This window comes from Cavia porcellus, unplaced genomic scaffold (genome assembly GCF_034190915.1).
Source record: "Cavia porcellus strain 051 isolate PalLab524CR breed Dunkin Hartley unplaced genomic scaffold, mCavPor4.1 scaffold_17, whole genome shotgun sequence".
Taxonomy (NCBI): domain Eukaryota; kingdom Metazoa; phylum Chordata; class Mammalia; order Rodentia; family Caviidae; genus Cavia; species Cavia porcellus.
This window is the reverse complement of record NW_026947500.1, coordinates 61,194,033-61,203,705: the sequence shown is the minus strand read 5'-3', so window position 1 is coordinate 61,203,705 and position 9,673 is coordinate 61,194,033. Positions and strand designations below refer to the sequence as shown.

Genomic DNA, 9,673 nt, shown 5'->3' with positions numbered 1-9,673 from the left:
CCCTACCTCTTGATCCACTCTGCCCGTGATTCCCTCTTTTTCCCCTTAAGTTAGTGTATCTAGGCCATCTATATTAGAAATTATATCTAACCTTCTCTGCCTCATTTCTGTTGGGCTCTTTTTCTGTCATTAGTTGTCTGTTTGTATTTTTCATTTCACTTTTTGATCCATTCGTTGGGCCTCTCTGCCACTGTTCCTGAATCCTGGTGCTTTTTTCTCTCTTTAGAATGTCCTGCAGTATTCTCTGTAGGGTTGGATTGGTGGTTGTGAATTCCCCCAGTTCCTCTTTATCTTGGAAGCACATTGTTTCTCCATTAATTTCTAGGAATAATTGTTCAAGATACATCAATCTTGGCTAGAGGTTATTTTCTTTCAAGGTTTGGATTATTTTGCCCCATGCTCTTCTCAATTTGATGGTTTGTGTCGAGAAGCCTACTGTAATTCTGATGGGTGTTCCCTTGTATGTGATCTGTTAATTGTCTCTGACAGCTTTTAATATTCTGTTCTTATATTGGATTTCTGGGATCTTGATTATGATATGCCTGGGTGTAGTTCTGTTTTGGTTGTAGGTGGCTGGAGTTCTGTATGCCTCATATATCTGAGTATTGTATCCTTTTCCTATGTTTGGGAAGTTTTCCTTAATTATTTCTGTAAATAACCTTTGGAGTTCCTTTGTTTGTACCCCTGCTTCTTCATTCACATTCTTTATTCTTAAGTTATAGGTCCTCTTGTCATCTTCTAGCCTTTGTATTGTTACTGCTTGTTTCCTTGTTATTTTTAAGAAGTTTTTCCTTTCATGTTCCCACATTTCTCCAGTTCGGATAATCTATCCTTAGTTTCTTTCAAGGAGTTTTGCCATCTTTCAATGGAGTTTTTAATTTCTTGGTAATCTCTTTGAATCTGCATCATGTATTCTATGTTTTCTTCATCAAACAATTCCTCCTCCCCTTTTTTGTTCTTCCATCTGTTTTTTCTTGGGAGGTAATTAGCATTTCTTTAATTATTCTATTTATATCTTGCTTTACTTGATTAAATACTTCACTTTTGAACTCATCTATGAGGTCCTGATTATATTGCTTTATGTCTATTGGTGCTGTGTCTGATATTGCATGTTTTCTGCCCTCATTCTCCTTTGCATTTACCTTTCCTGGATCAGTGTTCTCAGGATTGGGGACTGAGGACCATTTCTTGTTGCCTCCTCTTCTCATATTTTTTATTCTTTCCATGCAGGCATATACAGGAGGCCCAGTTTCTTTCCTTGTTGGTTTCAGTTTATCTGAAGCATGCTATATGTTCCCACTCACTACAGTGTACAGATGAGGCAGCCTGTGCTGGGCCTGCCCCTCCAGGTCAACCTACTGAGGCTTCACTGTGTTAGGGTGCACTGCCAGGCGCAGGGACCTGGTTTGGTCTAACCTATTGGGCCTCAGTCCACAGCATGACCCAGGTCAAGTGCTCTCCACCAATCCCACTTGAGAAGGGAATAGCTGACTGAAGTCACTGCAGTGCCTTGTTCTGGCCAGTCTGCCTGATCCCAGAATGTCATCTGTTGGAGCCTCTTTGTCTATGGAAGGGTTTTTATTCCTGTCAGTCACCACAGGTCGATGCAGGGTTCCCCGCCAGCTCTGCTCTCAATTCGATTTGCCGACTCCCATCCTCAGTGCATTCCTGTCTCCAGAGAGTTGAAACTGTTGGGCTATTCCAGCTGTGCCAATTCAAGCACAGCAGCAGCAGCGAGTTCAAGCAGTAGCACCGAGACTGTAGCTGTTCCAATCGTAGCACTGGGACCGTATTTTTAATTGGTTTCTTTCAGCTTAGTTTGTTCCTGGGTTGGGAGGGTCTATCTCCCTCTGGTTGGGACTCCCCACGCTATATTATTTTTGGAATCTAAGTTGACTATCTTGGAGAGCCTCTGTAGCCTGCTGTTATCTATCCAACATCTTTTTTCTCCCCTGTATTAAGATAATTAAAATTCCTTTGGGGTTGGGATTATTGGACAGGGCTTCAATTGATGAATAAGAAAGTGGCCACCTGGTAACATTTACCAGCTCTTTTTCATTTGTTGGAGGCCCTGATGATCTCCATAGCCTTAAGGGGGACACCTCAACTAAAGCTATATAAATATTACTGTAATATGGTCACATTGGTTATCATTAAAAGAAATATTACAAAAGGTTTTTTATTTCAAAAATGCACATACAAAGGTTTTCGTATGGTTATGACAAATGGTTGTTGTTAACCTCATGGTGTATTCATGTATTCATGCCTCCAGACGTACAGGTCTTTGAAAATGTAAAAACAGATTGTTTATGATTCAACTTTTGTTTCAGATTCAGACCTCTGCCTCTAACAAATTTTTATGAGATGTACATCCTCCTAAAGGTCAACAAGGTACATAAAGGCTTTTATGTATTAGATAGGGATGACTGACCAGAAAGGGGATATCTTCTCATTAAAAAATGCAAATTCAAGTGTATTACAAAATATCATCATGATTCTCATGTTATAACATCAGGTATGGTTTTGATTTCTAATTTTCCATATAAAATATGTAATTGTTAACATCCTGCAGGTATTCGAGTGTTAAAACATCCAAGGTTGTTAAAAATAATGGTTCTCTTTTATGTTGTAAGATGTTTGATATTTAGGCAAGATAATAATGCTTCTAACTACATTGTACTGTCATCAATCTTTTCTTCTGGGTGTTCAATGACTGAGGTTTGGAGACCAACAATTAGAGATACAGATGAGCTAAGAGGACAGTCAATATTTGGTCCTAGCCCTCCAAGGTCAATGAGGACCCAGGACATAAGAGAACCTCTACTGTGTCATCCTATACTCACTGAGTCCCTGGTCTTCTGATTAAGAAGACTGTGTGAAAACTGGGGAAAGTGATCATCGGTGTGTGGTATGCCTAGGAGAGTCACCAGGAGCAAAAATCCTCCAAGCTTTCCCAGAAAGCGACTTGGTCAAGCACTGGCCATGACTCATCCCCATGGCTGACATTGACAGAAGAACTAAGAGGAGCTGTAGCTGGTTCCAAGGTTCTTGAGGAGACTGAACTGACCTTGATAGACAACAAAAATCGATTGTGTTTAATACAGGTCTCACCTTAACTTGGTCTTGAACATTCTGCAGAAAATGTACAACTACTAGAGGATACAGAACAATGCTAAAGTAGTATATCATAAAATAAAACTCAAATCACTAACACCTCTTGGCAATTGCCATGTACACTAGTAGCTGACTGCTGTCACAGGTTAATGGCCTCCACAGGGTTTCAATTGTGGAAAGCAGGGACTTAAAAGAGTTGGACTGCACTTAAAAAGGTCTGAGGAGCTCTCCAACACAGCTCTTCCAGCTTCAGCAGACCACTTGTCCTGTGCAACAAAACAAAAAGAGGGATTTTACAATCTGCTTATAACATGGGGGAGAAAAGGAGGTCTCCTCTTCCCCGCTTTGCTCTCGCTGCTTTTGATGTCTTCTACTGCCATGAACTGCTACTCCCTCAGTGTTACGGTTTGTGCTTAAAATTTCCCCCAAAGCCTCATGTGGTCATGGCAGGAAGAGCTTTAAAAGGTGGCTGAGTCTGGCTTTTGTGATTCATTTTTTGTCTAGTGCTAGGATTGGCAGTATCTGTGCTGTACCCACCCAGGGGCGAGTCACTGGCATACAATATAAGGAAAAGAAAAGGTATGCTTTCCTCCTTTTGCCCTTTTTTTGTTCTTGTCACTTGGGGCACCATGAATAATTGACCTTTAACCATGCCACCCTGCCTTGGAGCCAGCCAAGTATGGACTGAAACCTCCACAAACTGTAAGATAAATAAACCTTTCCTTCTCTCACTTAGGGCATGAAGTATTTTGTCTCAGCAATGAGAGAAAAGTAACCAAGACACTCAGATACTGTTCAATAGGTTTCTGCCTGCCATCAAAATGCTTCTTCTGCCTTGTGCAAACAGTTTCATTTAACCTGGGAACAGGCTTGAAAAATTGTTAAACAATGTTTCCTATGCATAATACACCTTCCCTCAGTCTCCAGGGAGGTTAGTCCCCAAGAATTATGCGTGAATCATCTCTGGCAAACTAGATGTCACTTGCATTTCTGAATTTAGCTCTTTACACTGGGACCATGTCTCAGTAGCCTCTTAGGATTTATCTTTGCTTCCTCCTGCACTGGTGAAGCAGCTAAACATGTCATGGATCATTGTTTGGATGCCTTTAGTGCTTCTTGGTTGCCTGCCAGCATTTAAGACTGATGATGGTCCAACTTATACAAGTGCTGCTTTCCAAACATTTTGCAAAACTTTTTATATTTCTCTTACTCTGGGAATTCCTTATAATTCTCAAACATTGTTAAATGCGCTCACCACACACTCAAAATTCAGTTACACAAAAAAAGAGGAGGCAATCTTTGCCTAAGGAACTTACACCTCAGGATTCACTTCACTTGAAAGACAGTTCAATCAGGTAAAAGAAAAACGGCTAGGAGGTCCTTTGGAAAGATCTTCATACTGGACAATGGAAGGGACCCAGTCCAGTGTTAATTTGGGGTCAAAGTCATGCTGTAGACACAGAGTGCTTAACTGCCTATCTAGGTACCAGGGTATGCTGTCCAGCTGTATCATGGACCCAGATCTGGAGGAGCTGATTCCACCTTTCAAGGAGCTGATGCTCACTCCCATGACAATGATGCCTCAGAGACTGCTCTACAACTGATAGACGAGGATGGGGCTAGACCCCACCTTGAAGGAATTGACCCAGAGTGCCCAGGATATGGTAACCAAAAGTGAGAATCAAGATCTGAGTACATGGGAGAGCGCTTCGAGATAACTGAGTTGAAGGTTACATAAAAGAAAGGAACACAAAAGTTACCAATATTCTTAAGACAAAATAAAATACAAAACTGATTACAAATAAAAGATTTTGTTCCTTCCAAATTCTTCTTAAGATATCTCTGTTAATTGACCTACAACAAAATCTAACTAGTCTGCTTATAGTTTTAAAATTTTAAAATAAACTTCTAAAATTGTAAAATATTATAATTCAATTTAGTCAAAAAATATATTTGAGTACATTCTGATTTTGTAAGAGGTTTACTGTTTGTCCAATTTGTTAAGCTGTACGTTTGTTCATTTGTCCATTCTGTGAACAACTATTTTCCTTTTAATCTCAACAATTTTTCTTGTTTGCATTTTTGGATCATTTGTTCATATTTTTTTTTTGTCTCTTTGAGACAGCATTTCACAATTAAGGCTAATCTTGGGTCTAATCCTGAGGCCTTGAACTCACTTTGGCCTAAAACTTGCAGGATTCCTCTTGCTTCAGCCTCCTGGATGCTGGGATTACAGGCATGCATCACCACACCTAGCCTGTTCATAATTTAATTTGGTTTGTATGTTTTAAAAACATGCTTCCACCTGAGTAGCCAGTTGGTCAAACTGATATCAAATTTGGCTTTCTCATAGGTGACCAAAAATTGTTAAGATAATTAAATAAAAATCCCTTGGGGTGGGGAGAAATTATTGGACAAAACTTCAGTTGACGAATAAGAAAGCAGCTGCCTAGAAACTTTACAGTTCTTGTTTATTGATAGGAGGCCCCAGTGATCACCATAGCCCTATGGGAGACACCCCAATAAATGTTATTAAAATATATTATTGTAATGTGTTAAATTGCTCATTCATCAAAGGACTAAGTTTTCTAGACAGTAAGGTTTTTTATTTAAAGATGTTGTGGTGAGCTGTGCATGGTAGTGCACGCCTGTAATCCCAGCCCTCGGGAGGCTGAGGAAGGAAGATCCTTGTGATTGCGAGACCAGCCTGGGCTACAGAGTGAGCTCAAAGCCAGCCTGAACAGATGCTGTGATACAGCTCCTAAAGTTTTCATTTCTTGTAGTGCACTGAATGTATTTATGCCTGCAGATATGCAAATCTTTCAAAATGTAAAACGGATTATTTATGGTGATAGGCTTTTCTTTCAGATTTAGACCTCTGCCTTTAACACACTTATGAGATGTACATTCCACTGAAGGTCAACAAGCTAGGTAAAAACTTCTTATGTATTAGATAGAGATGATGGTTTAAAAGGATTATGCTAGATGAAAATGAAAACTTAAGTATGTTACAAAACGTCATGATTGCTGCTGAGCTAAATCCCCAGCCCCCAACTGCATGTATATTTAAGTGTATAAGATAGATAACCATATTACTGAGTTTTGTTGGATCACTGAACAGAACTGTTTGCAGTCTCACTGTTTGAAAGTCCCCTCTATATGCTTTAATTTTGTAACTTGAACAACTATTTCCAAGGTGACAATATGTAATTAACTAGTGATTTCCTATTGTTTATTTTTTCTGAAATTCTGTATAACTTGTACCCTTTTTCTGTTTTTTTCTTTTTTTTTTCTCCTTAAATAAAATTTTTTTAAAAAGTCATGATTTCCATGCTGCAAATAGTATGTATGGCTTTTGATTTCTAATTTTCTGGGTAAAATATGTAACTGTAAACATTCTATAGGGATTCAAATACTAGAATATCCATGGTCATTACAAAATAGTGGTTGTATTTTATGTTCTAAGGTGCTGGATATTTAGATAAAACAGTCATATTAAGATCACTGCCTTCATTACAATGTGATGTCCTTAACCTTCTCTTCTGGATGGTCAACAACTGAGGTCTGGGGACCCAAAAACTAGAAAGATAGATGGGCTGAGGACAGTCAATATTTAGTACCAGCCCTCTGATGTCAATGAAGACCCAGGACATAAGAGAACCTCTGTGGTGACATCCCGTAACTCAGTGAGTCCCTGGTCTTCTTACCAAAGAGGTTGTGGGACTAAATCAAAGCCACCCTGAGAACATAAGAGCCCTAGGAGATCTAAGTGAACAGGGTACTCCAGCTCAGAAAACCAGGTGCTCAGGCAGTCATACTAAGTTTCAAAGCACAGAGATTGAAATTGACATCTTCCTCTTGAGGGTATAAATAAATGCACTCGGGTGGCTGAGCAGTTCTTCCCTCCCATCGGGAGAGCTGGCTCTACCTGACCTCAGCTTTCTGTCTCTTACCTTTATTACTTTATTTTTGCACCATCCTTTCTCCGGGGAACATCTAGCGCTGCAGTTGGATGCAACAATTTGGGGCCCCGGCTGGTCATCAGTGCCATTTGGGGGAGGCGAGTGACCCCAGGCGACAGTACGTGCTCCTCTTCCATCCTGTTGCTTGTTTCAGCCTGAATCAAGGCTTGTCTCAGCAGCATGCTGTGTGCCTTTTCTATCCCAGCACCTTTTCTGTTTGTGACACTCCATTAACACAGCTGATTTGCTTTCTGCATGGATCTGGCTTTGCAGTTCTTAGCTTGCTGGGCTGCAGGCCTGGAAATCTGTCATCAGACCCACCATGTAATCACATCCCCTTCCCATCTCACTAAAGTCTAACTCATATTTCCTTAGTCTCATCTTATTTTGCTCCTAAAGTTTTACTCTGGGATTTCTCATTTAAGAAAAACCATACAGTACTCAAACCCATGTGTCTGACTTATTTAACTTTTTAAAGATTTCTTTATTTAAAGAGAAAAAAAACAAAACATAAAAGGATAGAGATAATACATGATTTCAAAAGAAAATTAAACAGTAAGAAATCACTCGTTGATAAATTACATATTGTCCTCTTAGAAATAGTTGTTCAAGTTACAAAAATAAATCATACAAAGTGGACATTCAAACAGAGACTGCAAACAGTTCTGTTCCACTATCCAACAAAAAGTAATATGGTTATCCAAAAATATGGAACGCTTCATGAATCTGTGTGTCATCCTTGCGCAGGGGCCATGCTAATCTTTTCTGTATCATTCCACTTTTAGTATTTGTGTTGCCAAAGCGAGCACCTTTAGGCACTTATTAAGGTGCACATATTTTCCTAGAAGTGACTCAAGTTTATCTTTCTTTATGGCAAAGTAGTACTCCATCGTGTGAAATACCACTTTTTCTTTATTGATCTGTTGATGAACATACGGCCACTTTCAAGATTTCACTGTAATGAGCTGTGTTACTACAAATGTGGGTATGCATGGACTCTAATGAAATGCAGTTCCCCTCATCAACACTTTTGTCCCCAGTCCTGGGGTTTTGGTGCATATTTTAATCAGAGCAGACCTTTTTTCAGGTACCAGTGAGCAGAAGCTCATCAGAAGTCCCCTTGGGAAGCCTAGGATGGTGTGGTGAGTGCTCGCCAGGGAAGTGAGAGGACAGGCGGGCTGTGCAGGATGTCAAGGAGAAACCAGGGTGGCTTCCTCCAGCTGGAGGACAGGTGCATGAGAGAGAAGGACCTGAGTTACACTGGGATCCAGGGATGGTGCACCAAGGGGCAGGATATGGAGCCCAGACTTCATGGAGCCACAGTCAGGTTTTTATTGGGTGCGTGTCACACTCTGATTTGCAATTTGATGAGTAAATGCAGTAGGTTCATGTTGAGAACAGAGCAGTGGAACCTTCTTTGGAAGAAGACGTCTGGGACTTGCTGGATCAGGGAGCAGGGATAAGTGGGTGGTGTCATAGACAGATGGACCAGGCACGATGGCCACTTCAGTAGCCCAGTGAGTCCCTGAGAGGGGGCTCAGGGTGACACAGGTGGAGGGAAGATGCTGCATGGGATTGGAGTTATCCAGATCTATGTAGGTCACAAGAAGAAGTGTGTTGAAGAGTAGCATGGAGGGGGGCAGGTGGCCCACATCTGCAATCCCAGCGCTCTGGGAGACTGAGAAAGGCAAATGACAGGCTCAAGGCCAGTTTGGATGATTTAATGAGATTTTATGTTTCACAATAAAAATAAAAAAGGACTTGCGATGTAGCTCAGTGTTCCCTGCATTCAATCCACAGTACCACAACAATGACAGAAAGTTAAAACCATAACCTTGGCTTCCACACTAACCTGGTGCGATTGTGTGTGTGTGTGCTGAGGGTAGCAGAGGAGCAAAACCAGAGAAGGAAACACATTCTCTAACCGTTTACTGAACTGAGGGCACACCCCCAACTTCTTGCCTGTCAGGAGGAACAGGTGCAGGCTGTCATAGGGTGCATGTGTGCCAGACTATTTTAAATTTATTGACCCCGCAACAGCCCTGGGGGTTACGAACTCTCACCCTTCTTTGACAGATAAGGACAGAGGCACTGAGAGTTGTGGCACAGGCCTGACTTCACACAGTCAGTGAGTTCAGGAGCTGGGTGAGACCTCCTGCTGGCGCTGTTTCTGCTCTCCTGTGGATGTGCTTGGTTTCTTTAATGCCATAGGTTTCATATGCAAAGAGTGACTTGATCAAGAGTGGAGCAGCCAGTTGGCTGTGGGCCAAGGCCAACAGTGCGAAGTTATCAACTCTAGAAGATCAGAGGCAAAACAGCTGCCCAAAGCTACTCTGCCCATCTCTGTAACTACAAAGATGACAGCTGGAGCACCGGGCTAGCTCCCATGGACGAGAGCAACTGCAGACAGTTTGCTGGAGTCTCACACAGAAGTAGGCTCTGGAGGGGGCGAGGTCTAACCTCGCCTCCCACGACTGCCTGTGGGTGGCCCAGACTTCCGTTGGACGGCCTGGACTTCCGGTGAGTAGTAAACACTTCCGGTGCGTGTAAGTACTTCCGGTGGGTGGCCATGCAGGCCCCAGCTTCCTCCAGAAATG

General features: G+C 41.5%; 1 non-coding gene across 1 annotated transcript; it reads right to left on the bottom strand.

Moving 5' to 3' along the window:
* Positions 1–7,778: 7,778 nt before the first annotated feature.
* LOC111756637 (U6 spliceosomal RNA) lies at positions 7,779–7,885 on the bottom strand. Its single transcript, XR_002791064.1, has one exon. It is a non-coding gene; the product is annotated as a U6 spliceosomal RNA (small nuclear RNA).
* Positions 7,886–9,673: the final 1,788 nt, after the last annotated feature.